The sequence below is a fragment of the Amborella trichopoda genome, chromosome 8, assembly GCF_054954075.1.
Source record: "Amborella trichopoda isolate Santa Cruz 75 chromosome 8, AtrichopodaSantaCruz75HAP2 v2.0, whole genome shotgun sequence".
Classification (NCBI taxonomy): domain Eukaryota; kingdom Viridiplantae; phylum Streptophyta; class Magnoliopsida; order Amborellales; family Amborellaceae; genus Amborella; species Amborella trichopoda.
Window position 1 is genome coordinate 18,932,713 of NC_142343.1, and position 19,758 is coordinate 18,952,470.

At 47.6% G+C, this 19,758-nt stretch overlaps 1 long non-coding RNA gene across 2 annotated transcripts in view; it reads right to left on the bottom strand.

The window, feature by feature from the left end:
* Positions 1-1,433: 1,433 nt before the first annotated feature.
* The window catches only part of LOC148780938 (uncharacterized), a 31,231-nt gene continuing 12,906 nt past the window's right edge, over positions 1,434-19,758 (bottom strand). The window contains exons 2-3 of one of the 2 annotated variants that reach the window (XR_016060661.1): positions 3,272-3,518; positions 1,434-1,641 (exon numbers count right to left, since the gene is read on the bottom strand). This is a non-coding gene — a long non-coding RNA (uncharacterized LOC148780938). Of the gene's footprint in view, positions 1,642-3,271; positions 7,860-19,758 lie in introns of those variants that run through there. The other variant, XR_016060660.1, reaches the window with a different exon arrangement.

The following is a 19,758-nucleotide window of genomic DNA, read 5'->3' on the forward strand; positions in this document are numbered from 1 at the left end:
TCGGAACTGTTTCTCTGTATGCACTGCCTTAGTCCTGTCAAAATGCGACAAAAATTGGCAGGAAACTATTGAGAGACCTCATGAATATCTTGGCCAGTTTTGGGCTGTTTCGAGACTATCTGAATTTCCACTACTTGCTAGGCCTTTATTGAGCGGGGGCCCCATTTTGATGAAAAATACCTTCCAACAAACAGTCCCTAGCCCAGTGACCCAACTTGTTGCATCTTAAGCACACATTCTTCTTTCGGTAACAATCATCGGTAGTGTGGTTGTCCTTCCCATTGTGAGTACAAATCGGGCATTGATCATTGCTCGTGTCACCCGGGGAATTCTTCAGGGTTCTCGAGTTTAGCTGATATGTCCTCCTTCTCGCTTCTCTTCTTGGAACTTTCGGGGGTGTCTTCCCGAGCCTCCCCGATGATGCAGCCTTCATTCTTCCTTCCTTCCTCAATCGGTGGTCCTCACAGTCTCTTTCAATCTTCAGGGTGAAGTCTACAATCGGTGTGTCTGACTTTAAGTTGGCCGACATCACTCTACCCCTTATGTCCGGCCGTAGGCACCTTTCAAACTAAACCGCCTTCCGCGCCTCGGTGTTTACAATATGGGGTGCGTACTTAGAGAGCTCTTAGAACCTGGCGGCATATTTCTCCAAAGTCATGTGCCCTTACTAGAGCTCAATAAATTCTACTTCTTGCCTCTCCCTGACTGAATCTTAAAAGTATTTTTCATCAAAGGTTGCCAGAAATTTCTTCCAATTGGGTTCGGTTCCTAACTCTCTCCAGGTTTGCTTTACCAAATTCCACCAGTGTTCAGCTTCTCCTTCTAGCATGAATTTTTTAAGTTTAACCTTCTGCTCATCCGAGCAGTGCAACACTTCTAAAATCTTCTCTATCTGCCTCTTCCATCTTTCGGCCTTCTCTACTCCTCCATGCCCCAGAAAGGTTGAGGGCACTAGCCTTCTAAACCTCTCAATCAAGTTACTATCACCCTGCTCCGAGGTATGGATGGACTGAACTGGTATCGACTCTTTCATCATCTGTGGGTCATGGACTCCAGAGTCCTATAGAATTCACTGCTTGCCTCGGTGTTTTCATTGCTGGAACTCGCATTGTGGGTACGAGCTCTTGGCATCTTCAACCTAACCACAGGAGCATCCAGTCACATGACTACCCCAAAACCATTCTAAAGACTCTCCTAAACTCCCTAGGCCAAAGACCCTATCTTGGTTGCTCTAATACCATAATTGTCACGACCCTGCCCTCGACCATCCAACCTTACCCAGATAGAGGGTGACAGAGCACGGGTTCGTGATCCCATTGTTGTGTTTGCCTCTCAGGTAAGAGTAGATTCAATGCCCCTTTTTTGAAAATTGAGCAAACTAAGGAAAGTAAAGGCTTATATAAGTTTAGAACTTAAAACTTGGCCAAACCATACATCAAAAAGATGTTACATTATATTACTTCCCAAAAGTGGTACAAAAGAGTTCAGGGCTTCAAGGCCCATAGATACAAAATCTCTAAGAGCAATCTAAGCGGGGCTATGGGCCCAAAACCTACAAGATTTTCTAGCTTCTTCGAAAATTAGTCGCTTCAGTCTTCAGCGGTGGTCCACACCTCCAACTTGCAACCTGTTGCTTTCAATCTACAGGGAGAAAAATAGAGTGGAATGAGCATTGAACCTCAGTAAGCGGATCTAGTATTATGCATGGATATTAAGCATACTCAGATGCAAAGAATAGTGTCATTAATCATCATTTATCATAGTGTAGTAGTCTAGCATACTGGTTGTCAAATCAATGCAGTCAATATATCAAGATATCTAATATAATAGTGCATCCAACATAAGCAACACCAGGCAGGCAATACAAAGGAAATCACAGTTCCAATATATGCATCTCATACTCACTCCCTAACTCACCTACTCCTGTTAGTAGAAGCCCTATTCAAGGGGCCAAGCTAATCCCATTACTTAGGACTTCTACCATCCCATAGGACGAAGGGTGATGACAAGTGGGGCAATTCACTTCATAGTACCCTCAACTCACACACACGGTCCTCAACGCGCATTGGGGGTTCGACAGGCCGTCACATTGCAAGGAATTAAATCAGATCTAGCATCTCATATCATGAATCATGGGAAACAACCCTCTTTTCTCCCCTAACCTGTTCCTGTCATTGTGCAGGCTAGGGAATACGCCAGCATCACCATCTAGGTGAACCTAGCTCCACTACTAATAGGATCGGGTCCCACTGCGTAGTGGCTAGTGTTCTCATCATTTAGTCCCCAAAGGGCTCGAGTCCCAATGCGTATTAATTAGAATAGCAGTACAGTATCCACTACCAATGGGCTCGGGTCCCAATGCATAGTGGTTAGAATTATTAATAATAAAACAATACAATACCCATTACCAATGGCCTCGGGTCCTAATGCATAGTGGTCATCATAAATGCCTCATTCCATTCCATCCATACCAGTCAATTCATTTGCCTCATGGCATATACATCACATTCTTATCATAATAGTATCATAACAACATGGCAATCATCACTGGGCATTTATTTCATGATTGATAACAACACATTCATACATGAGCATCATCAATGGAATTTTGCTAATTGTCATGAAACTTTCGTCACGAATCAATCATATCAATATTGCATCATTTACTCTTCACCTAACACTTTGTTGAGTGGCATCATTCACATAGTCCCATGGCTTATACATGGAAATTATCATGTAGCATTAACACTTATTACTTGATCAATACATCTTAATAACTACGCAAGAAGTTAGATGCTTAACTTATCGTGAAAATCAAACTTTATTCATAAGATCAAGGTGCAGCCTCAAATGAGCAATAGTGATGAGTAATGACATGTCTATGCATTATCGAACATAACTCAACATTTATAGGGAATTTTAAGAATCTCAAAACATGCAACTTTACGTTCATTCACAAAACTTTACATCGGTGGCAAATTCGAGGCATTTAGGCATCATTCACTTTTTCAAAAAATGCGGCCCAAATAGGTTCACAATTGCTGGAAATTTATAGCAACTTTGGCAATGACATATCTCACATAAGGGATCATATCTCATAATTTTCATGATAATATATTACGGAGCAAGAAACAAACTTTAAATATTATATCATTTTCTTGAAGCTAATTTTGGCCCAAACGAGTGCCATTTAGCTAGTGAAAAACTCTGAGCAACAGATCTTACGTTAAGTTCCAATTTAGCTAAAGAACATAATATTAAACCCACTTACTGGCTCATGGCGCTCCCCACTCCCTTCACGCAGTTCGCCCGCCTCCCTTGGTGCTCCCCACAGCAGCTTCACGTAGTCATCTTCATCCCAAAGGCCTCCTCATGGTGATAGCAGTCCCACGGCTATGGTGCAGGCACACGCATGATGCTAGGTAGGGGCCTCTATTTAAATGCGCGGGTGTAGGTGAGGGATCGGGGGAGTTGGTGAAGCCCACAGTGGCTGACGTCATGGTAGCTGTGGAAGAAAACTGTAGCGAGCATCAGCCGAGCGGCACATCTCTGACAAAAGTGACGTGACGCTTACCCAGTCGGCTATCAATCAATGCTTAACATACGCGACGATAGCCTCTCTCCTCTTCAAGCGGCAATAAGCTCGTGGTGATGCTCCCGTCGACGATACCTTATTTCACGCATGGCATTAATATCCTTACGCCTTTCGCACGTGGCGATACTCCTCTTACGCTGACGGCGATACCCCTCGTTCGCACGTAGTGTTACCCTTTTCTTCATTCTTACACACGGCGATAGCTTCCATGTTACAAGGACGACACTGGGCCCAAACACCCAAACAACGTTAACCATTGCCCTTAGGGCCGGTCGTGCGACTCCATCTTTCTTGACCCTTACTCTCTCTCTACTACCGTGAGTGGTCTAGTGAAATCGAATTACGGTCCTTACAATGAAGTTCCCTAAAATGAGACTGCCTAAGAGGCCAACCTCCTATCAAGCCTGAGCAATTCGAGACACACCGTGAAACCCCCGACCAAGCCAGTAGGATGTAAGCCAATAAGGTACCTTTCCTACCTTTTCTTCCTCCACCAACCTTCAAGCATCCAGGGTGCAGTCCCCTAAAATGCGACTGTCTAGAAGGCCATCCTCTTATCATGCCTAAACAATCGGGATGCACCGAGAAAGCTAGCAAGATGGGCCCCCGCCAATTGGAATGTCAGGACCTCCCTGGCTAGAATAGGATAAAGCTCACAAGAAGGGCCCTCACTAGCTGGAAAATTAGGAGTTTGCATTGAGAAGTCGTAAGCCCACTGATGGCAGAATATCAGCATGATCTCTTAAAAAAAGAGGGATTCTGGCGGGACACGAGGAAGCCCCTCAATAAAGTACCTTACCATTAGAAGCCACTTTGGTTGTCCCCCGATCAAGGGAAAAGATCAGTAAGATCTACCACTCGAGGATTGCACTGTCGGTGATCAAGAGAAAAAATATTGATCGAAAGACAATACACATGTCTTGATAAGGGTTCGTCAAATGAGCTATGACGTTAAATTTTTCTGAATGTTGCACTTCTCGCTTCTCTTGAAGTGCAACATCTGACGGCGCAAGTTGTTGTACATCATTTTTGACGTACTTCCATGAGCCCATGAGAATATGGAGAGAGCCGATGACAGTCTGGTCTCGTGAGTTCAGGAAACACCCGAAGACTAGGATTGTGTCAAAAATAAAACCTCCAACCTGGTGACCTGGGTACAATTCCTTCGCACCAAAGGAAGACCTTTCACTGTAGCCCTATGCCACTGGCTGCAACAGGGGACCAGACCACTGCCATTGCGCTCTGAACGTCAAAAAAATCCCTGAGAACCAAATTTGGGCTCAATCGGACCTATGCTCATAATGGGTTTTACCATAGCGTGGTGCGGCTTTACCAAACCAATCCCCGAAATGGGGACTGCCACGATGCTCTCCAGCAAAAACTTTACTAACCCATGACACCTTCCTCCGACACCAGACAGAGCTCAAATGTTGATATGTTACAGATCATGTCAGTCCCATCATTTTGACCAATGGGACACACTGTGGCGTGACCGAGAACACCTATTGCTCTGAAGAGGAAAGTGACCGGAGCAACCAAGGAAAAAACAGGGTTCAGCAAGCTCCAGATTCAGTAAAGCATAGCTCAACATCCAAGCCATGGCTTAACGCGCGGAGGAGTTCTGCAGAATCCCCTCACAAAGAGCTACATTCTGATACAACTCTTGCATTCAATCCATGGTTTGATGAATGCATGTCCTCAGGTCGCCAAAGAAGAAAATCCAACAAGTTGCCAATATCCCTTTCTCCGACAACCTTCAAAATTAGGCAAATGCACAAATCAACACCAATTCAACCCAAACTTGGTGCAAAACGATTGCAGTAGCCTCCTTTCTGACTTGCAAGCAGAGCCAGAAGCCAAAACAACGTAGCTAGAAGATGCATTGGCAAACGAAGTTCACAAAAATGGCTGGACTTTCACCCTGAGGAAAAAGGCCACCACAACATGATTGGAGGGCATCCAAATGCTCACAATCGAGAAAAGAACGAAGATATGTTGCTAAAACAGCCGAACAGTTGCCACAAGTTGTAGAACCAGCTTCCAAGGTCTTTCCATGGCAGAGCAACCTGCAGGCAGGGACGGTCTCATCATTCGAGCAAAAGATCATAACGGATTTTGATCATTTAGACCTAATTTTTTAATTTTTTTAATTGTAATTAAGATTGAAATTTGAGCGTTCACCCCTGTTTGGTGCATCCTTTATATAAGCAAGCTTAACTCACTTGTAAGGAGAGGCCTTTAGACCTTCTTTTTGGAGAGACTCCATAATCTTACCCCTAAAGGCTTGGAAGAATCAAGGCTAGATTTTGTTTGTTGGTTTGTCTTTCTTCATGAGCCCCCGATGGAGAGGAGAGGGAGAGAGAGAAATTTTTGAGAACAAGGGGATACCCCTGAGTGCGCGGTCCTGCGGACACCATGGTCACATGGTTCCCCTCCCCCACATCGCTTAAGCCAAGTCGTCTCTTCCCTCTCTCTTGCCTTCGCGTGTATGACCCCCGTCCCCGCGACAGCCCACATCCATCCGCGAACCCACGGACGCCAGCGAACCTATGGTTTCGTCTCTTAGGGTTCTCCACATCCCTTTTAGTGGTCAGCAGGTCCCCTTCATAATGGGGGACTAAGGAGAAAGGATATTCGGATCCCATTCCAAAAGTAAAAAAAAGAGTGAGAGGAGAGAGCTTATAAGCTTGAAGAGGGCTCCCATCCAATCCGCGCTAACAAACAGCCAGACGGCTACGTAATTGCTCTAAGAGGGCCATCCGCCTGGGCTTGTCGCCGAACCCCCAAAGAGGCACAAGGGTGTTCGCACTCCAGTCATAAAAATCTCTCTCACTATCGGCCTCCTATTCGCTAGTACGAGGCCCTGAGCATGCATCGTACGTCGGATTTTCAAGGTTGTTCCAGAGAGGGTTTTCGCCTACCTGCTATGAGGGTAACTAGGACCCTGACATCACCCATCAAGCGAAAGGGAGTAGTCATGTGCGGACCATGTTGAAGGTTGTAACTGGCAGGGTACTCGCAAGTGACAGAGTGCTTCTGGAAGGGGACGACTCTAGTGTCACCCATGCAGTTGGCACCAAGGAGTTTCCCATTGATGATGGAGGAGGAGGGGCAAGGGGCCTGAGTGCCCATCCCCCGAGTTTTCCTAGACTGGACTAGGATAGCAGGGCCAGCCAGACCGCTCAAGTAGAACATGGTGGAGGCAGGATCAGTTGATCTTCTCGGCACCGGTGAAGTCATAGATATGGGGATGTAGAATCCCCAATCTAGACAAAAGCGGGATAATGGGATCTCATTGCAATTTTAGAGAGAGAAAAGAGGGAAGTTGTTACCTTAAAATAGTCCAAGCCAACGACAGGGTGATGTGTCCCCAATGGTTTCACCAGTTGGTCGGGGCCTTGTTTTTGCTTCGGTCCTCACACGAGCGGAAAGTGCGTGCGTGGGGGAGAAAACCCTCTCTCAAACAACCACGGGGATTCATGCGTGTTGGGCACCTATGGGTACGCATGCGCGGGCTCTCTTGGGCTTGGATAGGCACCAACAATGAGAGAAATTTTCATGGCTGGGGTGCATCAGGACGCTCACCTTGCCGTTTGGGGTTCGTGGGACACACCTGGGCAGCTCACCCTCTTACAACAATTGCGAAGCCCTCTAGCAGTCTGCCAGTGCGGTTTTGACAAGGACTCTCTCCAGGCTTTCCAAGTATCTCTTCTCTCTCTCTCTCTTGCCTATGACCGCGATGGGGCTCGATTATCCCTCCCTGTGGTGGTTCCCTCAGAGTGGCTGGTTGGCTGGTGAGAGGGTGTGAGAGAACGCAAGAGTTGGGCCTCGTGGGTTCTCTCAGGACCGCGTGTCTGTTGCGGACGTGGGTTCTTGTGTAGAGCAAAACGCACGCGCATATAGGAGAAGGGAGAAAGGGGCTCGAGATGTGACCCAACTTAGAAGAGAAAGCGAATGGGTTCGCTCCCTCAGAGATGTTCTCTCTAGGAAGGATCAGGACTGCGCACTCAGGGGTATTTTCTCTCTGAAAGTTTTCTCTCTCCTCTCGACGAGATTAAGGGTTTAGGAGAAAAAGATGAGTAAAACAAGCGTTATGCCTCTGATTTAGTGATGAATAATCTGCCCTTTTACAAATAACTTAAGATTACTTATATCGAGAACTCACCGAATAGGGGTGAATGCTAAAAAACCAAGCATAATTATAATTAAATAAAATAGAATAAAATCTCGAAATTAGGTACAATGACCAAAATGCCCCTAAAACCTTTTATGCAAATGGTAAAACCATCCATGCCTAAGGGTCCTCACATCATTGTTAGATCTTGGAAGCTTTTTTGGAACGTTGTAGCGATGATTGGTTTGTCGTTATTTCCTATATGCTTATTCGATTATGACCATTGTGATGCTCTTTAGTCGTGTTGAAGTAGCCTTTTTCGACGGGGTGGAAGTCCGGCAAGATTTATGACTTTGATCGCTAATGTCATCCGACCTGTGATACTCTAAGTCTTTATCTTGTTTGTAGATAAAATACGGGACTGTCACAATTGTTTTGCACCAAGTTTGGTATGTTTTAGTCTTCATTTGTGGCACTTCCTAATTTGGGAGGTCATCGAAAAAATGGATTCCAATGACTGAGCGGATTTGCTTTTCTTATAACCTTGAGATTTATGCTTATCGGACCTTGGATCAGGTACAATAGTTATATCATTTTAGAGCTCTTCGTGAGGTGGTTGCATTGAACTCATTTTCATGAGGATCTGATGCGTAGATCTCAAGCTATGCTTCACGAGGTTCGAGATGTCTCCTTCTTAAAACCCTAATTTTTTAGGTTTTGAGGCCACCTTCTTTCTAGAAGAAGTTTACTCTAGGTCGCACCACGATGCATGCCGTAGGTCAAAATTATGGGACTGTCGTGATCTAGAACATGTCCAAATTTGGGCTTTTTCTGGTGCTAGACAAAGGTGTTGTGGGCCCTTGAAGTCTTTCTCGAGATGTAATGTTGCAGTCTCTGTGCTTGGGGACTATTTCGGTGAAGCCTCACTGCGATAGTGTAAAACCTACCCATCTTGAGGTAGTATGAGCGTAGACCCCTTTTGGGTAGTCCGATTGAGCCCAAATTTGGCCCTCAAGGGTTTTTTGATGTTTTGTATACAATGGTGGTGGTTTGGTATTGTTCTGAAGCCGCTTGCGCAGGGCTACAGTTGTAAGGTCTTTCCTTGTCACCATAACACCCCTCCTAGGTTGTCCGGTTTGAGGGTTATTTCTCGATACAACTTTGGTCTATCAATGTCTTGAGTACTGGCATGACCAAGCTGTTATTGGCTCTCTCCTTATTCTCATTGGAGATGTAAGTACGTCAAAAATGACGTATAACAGTCATGTATTCGGGAGCGGCATTTTATAGGGCCATGAAGATCTTGGCCGGGTCTGTGAGTAGACATTTGATGACTTGCATTGCCGCCTCACGGAATCGATTGATGAAATCCTCGAAGGATTCTCTAGGATTTTTCTTTGTTTCACTGATTTCTCCATGGGAGAGAGGCCTTAGTGTCGATCCACAGTAGTGAGAGACGAATACGTTGAACATTTCATCGTGAGTGAGGTGTGGTTGAGTACACATCTTTCTTCGATGTCAGTTCAAAGCCTCGTTGGACAGCGTTTGCAAAATTATGGCCTTCAATTGATTTGGCATATCTCGCAAAGCTGGAACGGAGAGGAGGTATGCGTGAACATGAGTATATGGATCGCTCTTCCCATTGAACTTCATTTGGAATTCTAGGATGATGAATCCGAAGGGAGGGTCCTACATGCCTCTGATGGTCTCATGAACATAAGCCTTCGGGGATAAAACTTCGTGAATGCTCAATCTTACAAGAATGTCTTGCATTGCTTTCATGGGGCCTTCATATTAGGCATTTGGCATGATGGTAGACCCGCCAGTTGGGAAGTTCCCAAGTGTAGACTGATAAGTCAAAGATTGGGGTAGGGGTTCGGTCACATGGACCTGAGGTTGGTGAGCAGCAATCATTAGGGCGATTTTATATACTTGGGTGTGAGGGACGTATTGTCCCATAGGTGCGGCCATAGGCTACAGGAATTTCATAGTCTGTTGGATCGGATGGATTACTGGAACCGATTGAAGAATCGATTGACTCGGTTGCCCTAGGGGTTGCCCTATAGCACTAAACTAGTTTGGAATTGACCCATGTGCTAGGGCATGGACAGTGTTGCCTCAGCCAACTAAACTTTGAAGGGCAGCTTGGATACCTACATCACCTAGAGGTCGGTTCTAGTCGATACCTCTATTTCATACAACGTTCAGGTTATCATGAGTTGTACTATGGTGGCTTGAAACCACATTAGATCCCTTAGACCTAGGCATGTCTTTGTTTCGAGACCGTCGTGCCTCAGAGTTTTTGAGTTATGGGAATGACCATTTAACACTGCATAAACCTCTTCGTTACTCGACTCATACTTTGGGTTCCTAATAGCCCTTACAGCATGACCCAAGGTCAAACCCCTTGACTATTCACAGTCTTTCAGGTGGGGCTAGCTTTTCAAGCAACAAAAATTTCAGGGTCTGGAATTGATTGTTGGAAGGTATTTGTCATCAACATGAGGCCCCTGCTCAACAAAGGTATAGCAAGTAGTGGAAATTTTGACAGTCTCATAATAGCCCCAGAATTGGCCAGGATCTTCATGAGGTCTCTCAAAAGTCTCTTGCCAAGTTTCGTCACATTTTGACATGTCTAAGGTAGTGCAGACTGAGAAACAGTTTCGATAGAATTGGCCTCAAGCACCCTCAAACAAACCCCTAAAACTAGAGCTATATTTTTAGTGTCTCAAATTGCTATGAGACCACCACCATTGGATCTGTCATGGTTGAAAACCCTCAGTGGTCAAGTTTCAGCCCAAACAGACACTCCAAAAAAACGTTATAGGTTAAAGAGTGAAACAAGAAGAGCCGCACGCTATTCCCGTGCGGCCACCATGCAACACTGCATGATTAAAGGGACAGTCACGACCAGTGACTTTCGACGCTCATATCTTGGGTGTCCTTCGTCAGATCGCACTCAAATTTGATGAGCATGTTCGTCAAGTCAAGATGAGCGATTCGATATGTGGCACGCCCCGTGATGATACCCAAGCGTGAAGAAAAGCTAGAGAGAAGTTGCTAATCCGTAAAGACAGTGTAAGAAATTCAGCAGCGTCGTGCCTCACTCGAGACACCAAATTACACCGCTCGTGACCTAATCGACGTGAGACTAATTCCATTACGGGCGTAAGGTCTCGGGCCATATCTAAGCCGAACCCCGTACATGATGAACGGTCGATTCTGCACACGAGGCCGACGAACAGACTGCGAATTCCGTCGTCGGAATCCTTGATTTCGGCCAAAATTACAAACCTACAAAATCTTCATTTAGTCACGGAATAAAGCTGTGTTTGGTGTCTCGTGTCCGTAACAACATGCTTGATGTGATTCAGCGAAGAAAACACAGGAAAACATCAAGGAGCGAACGGTCTATCGATTCGAAGTTTCAAGATCTACTCAAAATTCAAGTCACATGATCGTGCACCAAAAACACGATCTATGGCTCGAAGTTGGCATCAAATTGTTTGCCATGCCGAGCCCTACAAGAAAACAATCATCTTACGATCAACCAGCATCAGAATGACCCTGGATCAACCATGCAAGAACACGCAAGTCCTGGGGCAACATAGGGACTGTTCTGAAATTCCACAACTTATTAGTAAGGGGTAAATCTATCATTTTACACCCTATTTTCTAATTTCTTTTAAATCAATTTAATCTTAATTTTCAGTAATTAAGGTTACTTTTGATCATCCACCCATGTTTGGGGCACACTTCTATATATACGTACCACCATTATACACAGAAAAAGAGAGAAGAAAAACACATACACACACAAGAGAGAGTTTTCACTTAATACAAGTTTCTCTTTCTTATCATTGTGGTGTTACGCTTGAGAGAGAGGATGAGGTGAGAGAAACTTTTGACTGATACCCCTAGGATTGAGGTAAATATTATCTCTCTCCTTTTTCTTTTCTTCTTCTCTCTCCCTTCTCCCCTCTCTGGTCCCTCTTCTTCATCTGAGTCCCTCGCAGAGGCTTGCACGACAGTGACAATGCCGTGCATGCCTCTCCGTTGTTCTCACAGGTCACGTATGGAGATGGCAGCACCATGCGCGAGTCTCCCTCCCCTCCTTCACGTCTGTCTCTTTCTCTCAGTGAAGTCTGTAGACGGCACTGCCCATCGTCGCCTACAGACATAGCTTTGATGTCTCAGTGAAGAACCTATACGGTGAAGTGTGTTACCGCCAACAGGAGTCTTCCTCTGCTTTGCATCTAGCGTAGATGGCGATACCTATCACCTCCCGCTAGTGGCCTTGGCAATACCCATCACCATCTGCGATATTCTTCTGTGCGTCCGAGGCCTATTGCCTTTCCCCCACACTTATCACCGTGTGACCTAGGAGAAACCATCGTCGTGTGCCTTATCAGGAGCCAGCGTCGCCCACAAGGGATGCACTGCCTCCTTGCATTGCCCACCGCGATGTCTATCGATGTCCAACTCTTCCCTTCTCTTCACTGTCTCGTTCTTGCATCTCCACCTCTTTCTCTACTCACTTGATTGGGGGTAAGCCTACCCTAGCGTCGACGCACAGACCTCGGTTCCGAGTAGTATTATCGCCATGCTGGTCCTTGAACCATACCCGTCTTGCTATCGCTCCGAGTCGACAACTTCTGACTGTCATGCTAGTCTCGCCCTTCCATGAAGTTCTCTTCTCCTTTCTACCTTTCGTCTAACCTTGCACTTCATCGCCTTCACCCATGAACGTGCATTACCCCAAGACAAGGGTGGGTCCTTTTCGTCCCACTTGTTTTACAAATTAATCATAGAAGTATTGTGCAGAAAAACAGGAGGATTACAGGGAACAATTCCAAACCAGCTCAAGCAGTTGGGGGGCCTTCTTCATGATCTAAGAGGGCGCCCATGTGAGCCAGCCCGAGTAAATCCCAAACCCACCTAAAATTCCTCTCTCATTGGTTATTATACCTACCCTTGCCCTTGGGCAAGGTTATGAGTGGGCGATCTCAAGTCCTGGGTCTACTAGAGACTTGAGACACGTGCCACTCGATCACCTAAATCCGGAGGGCGAGATCGAGGCACCTAACTAGCTTGACGACCCCACTATGGACTTACTACCCCTTATCGGTTCACTCTTGTTTGATCAGTTTCCTTCGTTACTTTCTGCACTCATTTTTATGACACTTGGGTTGTTCAACCCATTCATCTGGGTTGGGGATTTCTTTATCCCAGCACTCGTGGCAGTCCCAAGGAAGCTCACGGTCTGGCTCCCAGGTTCTCACCTGGGTCGGTGCGAGAGGGGATTTAATGGTCCCTGCCTCCCCGCTTTCTCCCCCTGGCGGACCCTCCACCAAGGCCCCTTGCATGGGCAGCACTTTCACTATCGCTCACCCTGCTACAGACAAGTCTCCTGCTAGTCATACTGCTGTGGTATGCTGTAAGGCTGCCTCGTCCATCCCTACCAAAGGCAAACAAACTTCCATCGCACCTGAGGTTCGCCGCAAGGCAAACCCCCGTTCTCCTACACTACTCTGAGCCCCCACACCTGGATGGTCGGTACATAGAGGTGGTGCCCCTGATGCCTTCACCCTTCACACACACTCAAAGGCTCATGGTCTATCCACTCGAGGCACACCTCAGGGCAACCCTTGTGTTGCCTTGAGCTCGCATCCAGGACGAGGCCTTCTCGAGCCAAACCCTGCATGTATCATGCATTCGCTTTCCACAACTAGGGGCAGTGCTAGCTCTATGCCACCTCGAGCACAGGAGGGTCAACCGCTCCGTCTTCCCTCCCGGCACACACAGCTTCACTTTTTTATGAGAAAAGCTCCTGCCTCGCCCCTCACAAACACAAGCTCATGAGTCTCAGCCTCCACAGGTCAAACCCATTGACCGGGCCCGGGCTGATCCCCAAGTCACCCGGACAGCTAACCCTAAAGGTGCACATGCACCATCTTTGCAGGTCCCTTTTGGAACCAGAGTCAGGCGCAGTCACGAGCCAGCCCCTCTTTCCTCTGCCGCTCTTCCAACACTAAGCAAGTACCTTGAGCCTTGATACTCAAAGGTCTTTCTTAAGAGTACCATCTTGAGTCACCCACGGGTCATCCGAACAACCTGGCCTCACAAAGAAACTCGAGGTAACGGCTTGATGTCGGACAGAGGCCTCCAGCCTCCAAAACAAGAACCCAAGCTGCGCTCCATCCTTGGGCCCCACTCCCTACTCCAGCTCATAGACATGGCCCTCGTCAATTCAAATAAAACAAGGCAGTTTAGGTCTTCAGCTCGTTTCAGGAATGAGGTCCACAGCCGCCTCAGGATCAAGTAGAAGGGAGGCCTACAGATCCTGACCAGAGAATCCTCCAAGGTAGTCAAAGTCGCCACCCCTAACGACCTCCTTCCTTGTAATCCCTTCTTCCCTTTTCAAACTCCAGAGCCTGAGCAAGTCCAGGAGTACTGTTCGGTGATCACCACCCGGAGCCCACGGTCCTAAACCGTCAAGAACTGGTCCTCACAAGATCGGCATACAAAGCCCGAGTCAAGTCGGGGCAAGCTAAGCCCCTCAAGAATGACTTGCCTCACGTGACTTGCCAGCCTCGGCAATCCGCTGCATCACCTGACTTTGACCTCCCAGAGAAAACGGTCAGTGTCATGGTGATCAATGACTCGAACGACGCCCAGGAGAAGGCCTTGAGCTCGCATCTAGAACTAGGCCTTCTCGGGCCAAACCCTGCATGTGTCATGCATTCACTTTCCACAGATCGGGGCAGCGCTAGCTCTATGCCACCTCGAGCACAGGAGGGTCGACCGCTTCGTCTTCCCTCCCGGCACACACAACTTCACTTTTTGAGAGAAAGCTCCAGCCTCGCCCCTCACAAACACAAGCTCATGGGTCTCGGCCTCCACAGGTTAAACCCGTTGACCTGGCCCGGGTTGATCCCCAAGTCACCCGGACGGCTAACCCTAAAGGTGCACATGCACCATCTTCGCAGGTCCCTTTTGGAGCTAGAGTCAGATGCAGTCACGAGCTGGCCCCTCTTTCCTCTGCCGCTCTCCCGACACTAGGCAAGTACCTCAAGCCCTAGTACTCAAAGGTCTTTCCTAAGAGTACCATCTTGTGCCAGCCCCGGGTCATCTGAACACTCTGACCTCATAAAGGAACTCGAGGTAACGGCTTAATGTCGGACAGAGGCCTCCAGCCTCCAAAACAAGAACCCAAGCTGCGCTCCATCCTTAGGCCCCACTCCCTGCTCCAGCTCATAAACATGGCCCTTGCCTATTCAAATAAAATAGGGCAGTCTAGGTCTTAAGCTCGGTTCAGGAATGAGGTCCACAGCCACCTCAAGATCAAGCAGAAGAGAGGCCTACAGATCCTGACCAGAGAATCCTCCAAGGCAGTTGAAATTGCCACCCCCGATGACCTCCTGCCTTCTAATCCCTTCTTCCCTCTTAAAACTCCAGAGCCTGAGCAAGTCCAGGACTACAGTTCGGTGATCACCACCCAGAGCCCACGGTCCCAAGATTGTCAAGAACTGGTCCTCACAAGATCGGCATACAAAGCCAGAGTCAAGTCGAGGCAAGCTAAGCCCCTCCAGAATGACTTTCCTCGCATGACTTGCCCGCCTCGGCAGTCCGCTACATCACCTGACTCTGACCTCCCAAAGAAAACAATCAGTGTCATGGTGATCAATGACCCGAACGATGCTCAGGAGGAGCAGATGAACAAGTTCAAGGGAATGGTGCAACCATCCTCGGAAAGATGGAGCGCCTAGAGGCCTCCAGGGCCCCTTCTATGCCTGACTCCCCGACTAGAGTGGGCACAACTCCCAGGCAGGCTCCCTCACCAGTCTCTCAAGACAGCTCCTCTTCTCGCGGGGTCTCCCAAACCGACATAGATGATATGGTGGCCCAGAGCCTCAAGAACAAGGTCATGAGCATGCAAGAGATGCCACTCTACCAAAATTCGTATCCTTTGTACATTGACCAAGTGTCGTTTCCCCTGAACTATTAAAAAGGGAAACTCCCCCTGTTTAATGGTACCACGTCTCCTCAACAGCATACGGACCACTTCCAAGAGGCCTACCGAGAGATGACAACTGATGGGCATCTTGTCCTCTGCCAGTTCGTTGAAACTCTCGAAGGACCAACCTTCCAGTGGTATGCTCAATTGCTGCTGAACTCGGTAAACACTTGATAAGAACTGGAGTAGTTGTTCTACCAACGCTTTTACGAAGTCCAAAGGAATGTGGAAACCATCGATCTCCTCACCTTTATGCAAGACCCTGGTGAGCCGGTTGATAAACTCATCACCCGATGAAGAGAGTTGGCGACCTTTCACGCCACTCCCATCACCGAGAAGGAAGCAATCCAGACTTGCATACGGAACATTCTTCTTTAGATTACCCTACATGTTCAAGCTCATATCCAATCCACCCTCCATGTTCGAGCTCATATCTAAGGCAGTCCGTATTGAGGGATTGTTCAAGCAGGGCAACACCTGCCAGAACCCTGCCTGCTCAAACTCACACCCCAGCAGTTGGGGCATTCAAAAGGCTGTAATCAACGTGACCGTCACTATGGCTGACGCCAAAGGCTCGATTTCTCAAACCGTGGACCTCTCCAAGGCGCAAGCATCTCCGGCCAAGGGCAAGCAGCAGGCCTACAGTAGCGTCCCACAGCCTAAAAACTCTGGGCAAAGAGACTATTTGGCCCAACACCAGAATAAGGTTTACCCCTTCGACACGAAGTGGACACCTGCACTGCTTTGACTATTGCAAAAACATAACATGATACAGTTGTCAAGGCCAATACTGCCGAGTTGGCTGGGTAGGAGGCAAATGAGAAATACTGCACCTATCACAAGAGGGTCTGCCACCCCACTCACAACTGTTATAAACTCAATGACACTATTGAAGCCCTTATCAACAAGGGTCAAATAAAGCTCAAAGAATTGAAAAAGGTGTTTGGGGCAGCTAAGGCATATCACATAATCACAATCCAAGAAGATGACGAGGCACCCACCATCCTTCATGCATTCTTCTCCATAATGCTCGAAGAAGGAATCGCCACCCCAAAACCGACAAGGCAGCCTATGTTCCTGCTTCCAAGGACCAAGAATCTCTGGTGTGCATATCACCAGATATGAGGCCATGACATCTTCAAGTGCACTGGCTTTCATAAGCTCTTAGTCGAAAAGATGCAGCAGTGCTAAGAAGTTTAAGGTAACCCGGCAAGACACCCTCGAGTCCCTCTCCCGCCTGCACAAGAAGACCTCCCAACGCAAGCCCAGGGATGCACCGAGATGCCTCGCCCCTGGCACAAAAACACTCTGGTGCCCCTATCATCAAGTGTGGGGCCATGAACTCAATGACTACTCCGGGTTCGAGGCCATAGTCGCAGAGAAAGTCCAGCAAGGTCGCATCGACGGGGCGATTCTTCCAAAACATGTCCAAGCCCTCGCTCCCATTCAAGGAGAAGCCACACTGCAGGCCCCTCATGAGTATGCACTGGACTCCTCAGGGCCTTCGACTTCTCAGCCCTGGGAAGTCTATCATGGGCTAGGTAGGCTCAAGTCCCTGAGATGCAAGGCAGTCCACCAGGCTACCACCTCTCGTCACAGTCACGAAGAAGAATGGCCAAATTAGGGTCTGCATCGACTTTCGTGACTTAAACACTGCTTGTCCCAAGGACGATTTCCCCTACCGTTCATAGAGATGCTAGTTGACTCCATGGCTCATTGTCAAATCTTCTCCTTTATGGATGGTTATTCTAGCTACAACCAAATCAGGATAGCGCTAGAGGATGAGGAGGCCACTGCGTTCTTGACTCCAAAAGGTGTCTTTTTCTACATTGTGATGCCTTTTGAGCTAAAGAATGCTGGTGCCACGTAACAACGAGCCGTGACAACCATCTTCAAGGACATGATTCACAAGGAGGTCGAGTGCTATGTGGATGAATTGGTGGTAAAGTCTGAAACAAAAGCTAGTCATGTGCAAGACCTTAAAAAAGTGTTTGAGTGGTTGTGGTGTCACCAGCTCAAGATGAACCCCTTGAAATGCGCCTTCGGAATACGCTCAAGAAAATTCTTAGGGTTTATCTTGAGATGCTGTGGGCTGGAGATCGAGCCAGTCAAAATCAAGGCAATTCAAGACATGCCGTTGCATACAACCCTCCATGAACTGCCATCCCTCCAAGGACAGCTCGCCTACATTCGAAGGATCATTTCAAACCTCTCAAGGCGATGCTCAGACCTTTTGCACACCTCCTAAAGAAGAATTCTCCTTTCATATGGGACGAAGTGTGCCAAGCTGTGCTTGAGGATATCAAGCAGCATCTGTTGAATCTGCCTGTACTCTCTACACCAGTGTTAGGAAGGCCCCTCATCTTATATGTGATCGCCCTTGATGAGTCACTCGAGGCACTCCTAGCATAGAACAATGATGGAGGGAAAGAGACAGCACTCCATTATCTCAGACACAGAATGCAAGGGGCCGAGAAGAACTACCCTCCCATTGAAAAGATGTGCCTAGCCTTGATCTTTGCGGTGCAGAAGCTCTGCCACTACTTACTTCGCCATGAAGTCGAGTTAGTCTCCAAGGCGGACCCAATCAAGTTCCTTATGACCCTACCATGTTTGTCAGGACATTTAGTCAAGTGGGCATTATTGCTAATGGAGTTCGACATCACGTATGTACTACAGAAGACAGTTAAAGGTCAAGCCCTAGCTAACTTCCTTGCGGCTCACCCAGTCCCCTCAGAATCTCCCCTGTCAAATGATCTCCTGAATGAGGAAGTTTTTCGTACGGTGCTAACTCGAGCATGGGAGATGTACTTTGATGGAGCATTCCAGTCGGATAAAGGGGGTGTCGGAGTTGTCTTTCTGACTCCCGATGGAGGAATGATTCCTCTATCATTTTCACTTGCGGAGGAGTTTTCTCATAATAAAGCTAAGTATCAAGACCTCATAATCAGATTGGAGATCGCTCAGGAGCTAGACCTTGAACATCTAAACATCTTCGACGAGTCTGAGCTGGTCATCCGGCAGCTAAAGGGGATCTATGACATAAGGAATGATACTCTCAAGCCTTACCATGACATAGCCACAGTTCGATGACTTCTCACTAAGTCCTATCCCTAGAAGGCTAAACTTACAGGCTGATGCGCTCTCAAAGCTTGGCACCACCATCCAATTGTCTTCATCAGGGCTCCCTTCAATCTAGGTAACCGAATGGAGACATGTTGACTTGAGAACCAAAGTTGATGCAGATGATGAGAGGGATGTCTTCCCTGAGTGCCCGCCTTACCCATTCGGGGCACTCCTTGCGGCTACGGATGTCATCAAGGTAGAATAGTAGGCTTCCCAAGGAAAAGAAGCCAAGGCCAGGGAGCAGGAGCCCGAATTCTTCGACCCGATGTGTGCATATGTTGAACAAATAGAAGACTGGAGGGAGCCCATTGTGGACTTCGTAAAGCATGGAAGGCTAACTCAAGATCGAGCAGAGCGCAACGGCATACGACGGATGTCCACCAAGTACACCCTTCTTGATGGGGCTGTCCTCTTTAGTCGGTCACTCGACAGAATCCTCCTCAGGTGCATCGATGCACAAGAAGTAAGAAAAGTACTCGAAGAAGTGCACTCGGGCATCTGCGAGCTACATCAGTCCAGCCCCAAGCTCTACAAGCGCATATGCAGACTCGGCTTTTACTGGCCTTCTATGGTAGCTGACACCCAAAACTACGCCAAAAGATGTCAAGTGTGCCAAATCCACTCAAGCCTCATTCATCAACCCCCAGAGCCTCTCCATCCTACAGTGATATCATGGCCCTTTTCCCAGTGGGATATGGACATTGTAGGACCTATTGACCCTCCTTCTACCTTGGGTCATGCCTTCATCTTAGCAGCAAAATACTACTTTTCCAAATGGGCTGAGGCAATCCCTCTTAGACAGGTTCCAAGGACCGTTGTGGCTAACTTCGTGCGGCACCACATCATATATCGATTCGGGGTCCCGGACCGAATAATTTTTTACAATGGCCCCCAATTCAGCAGCCA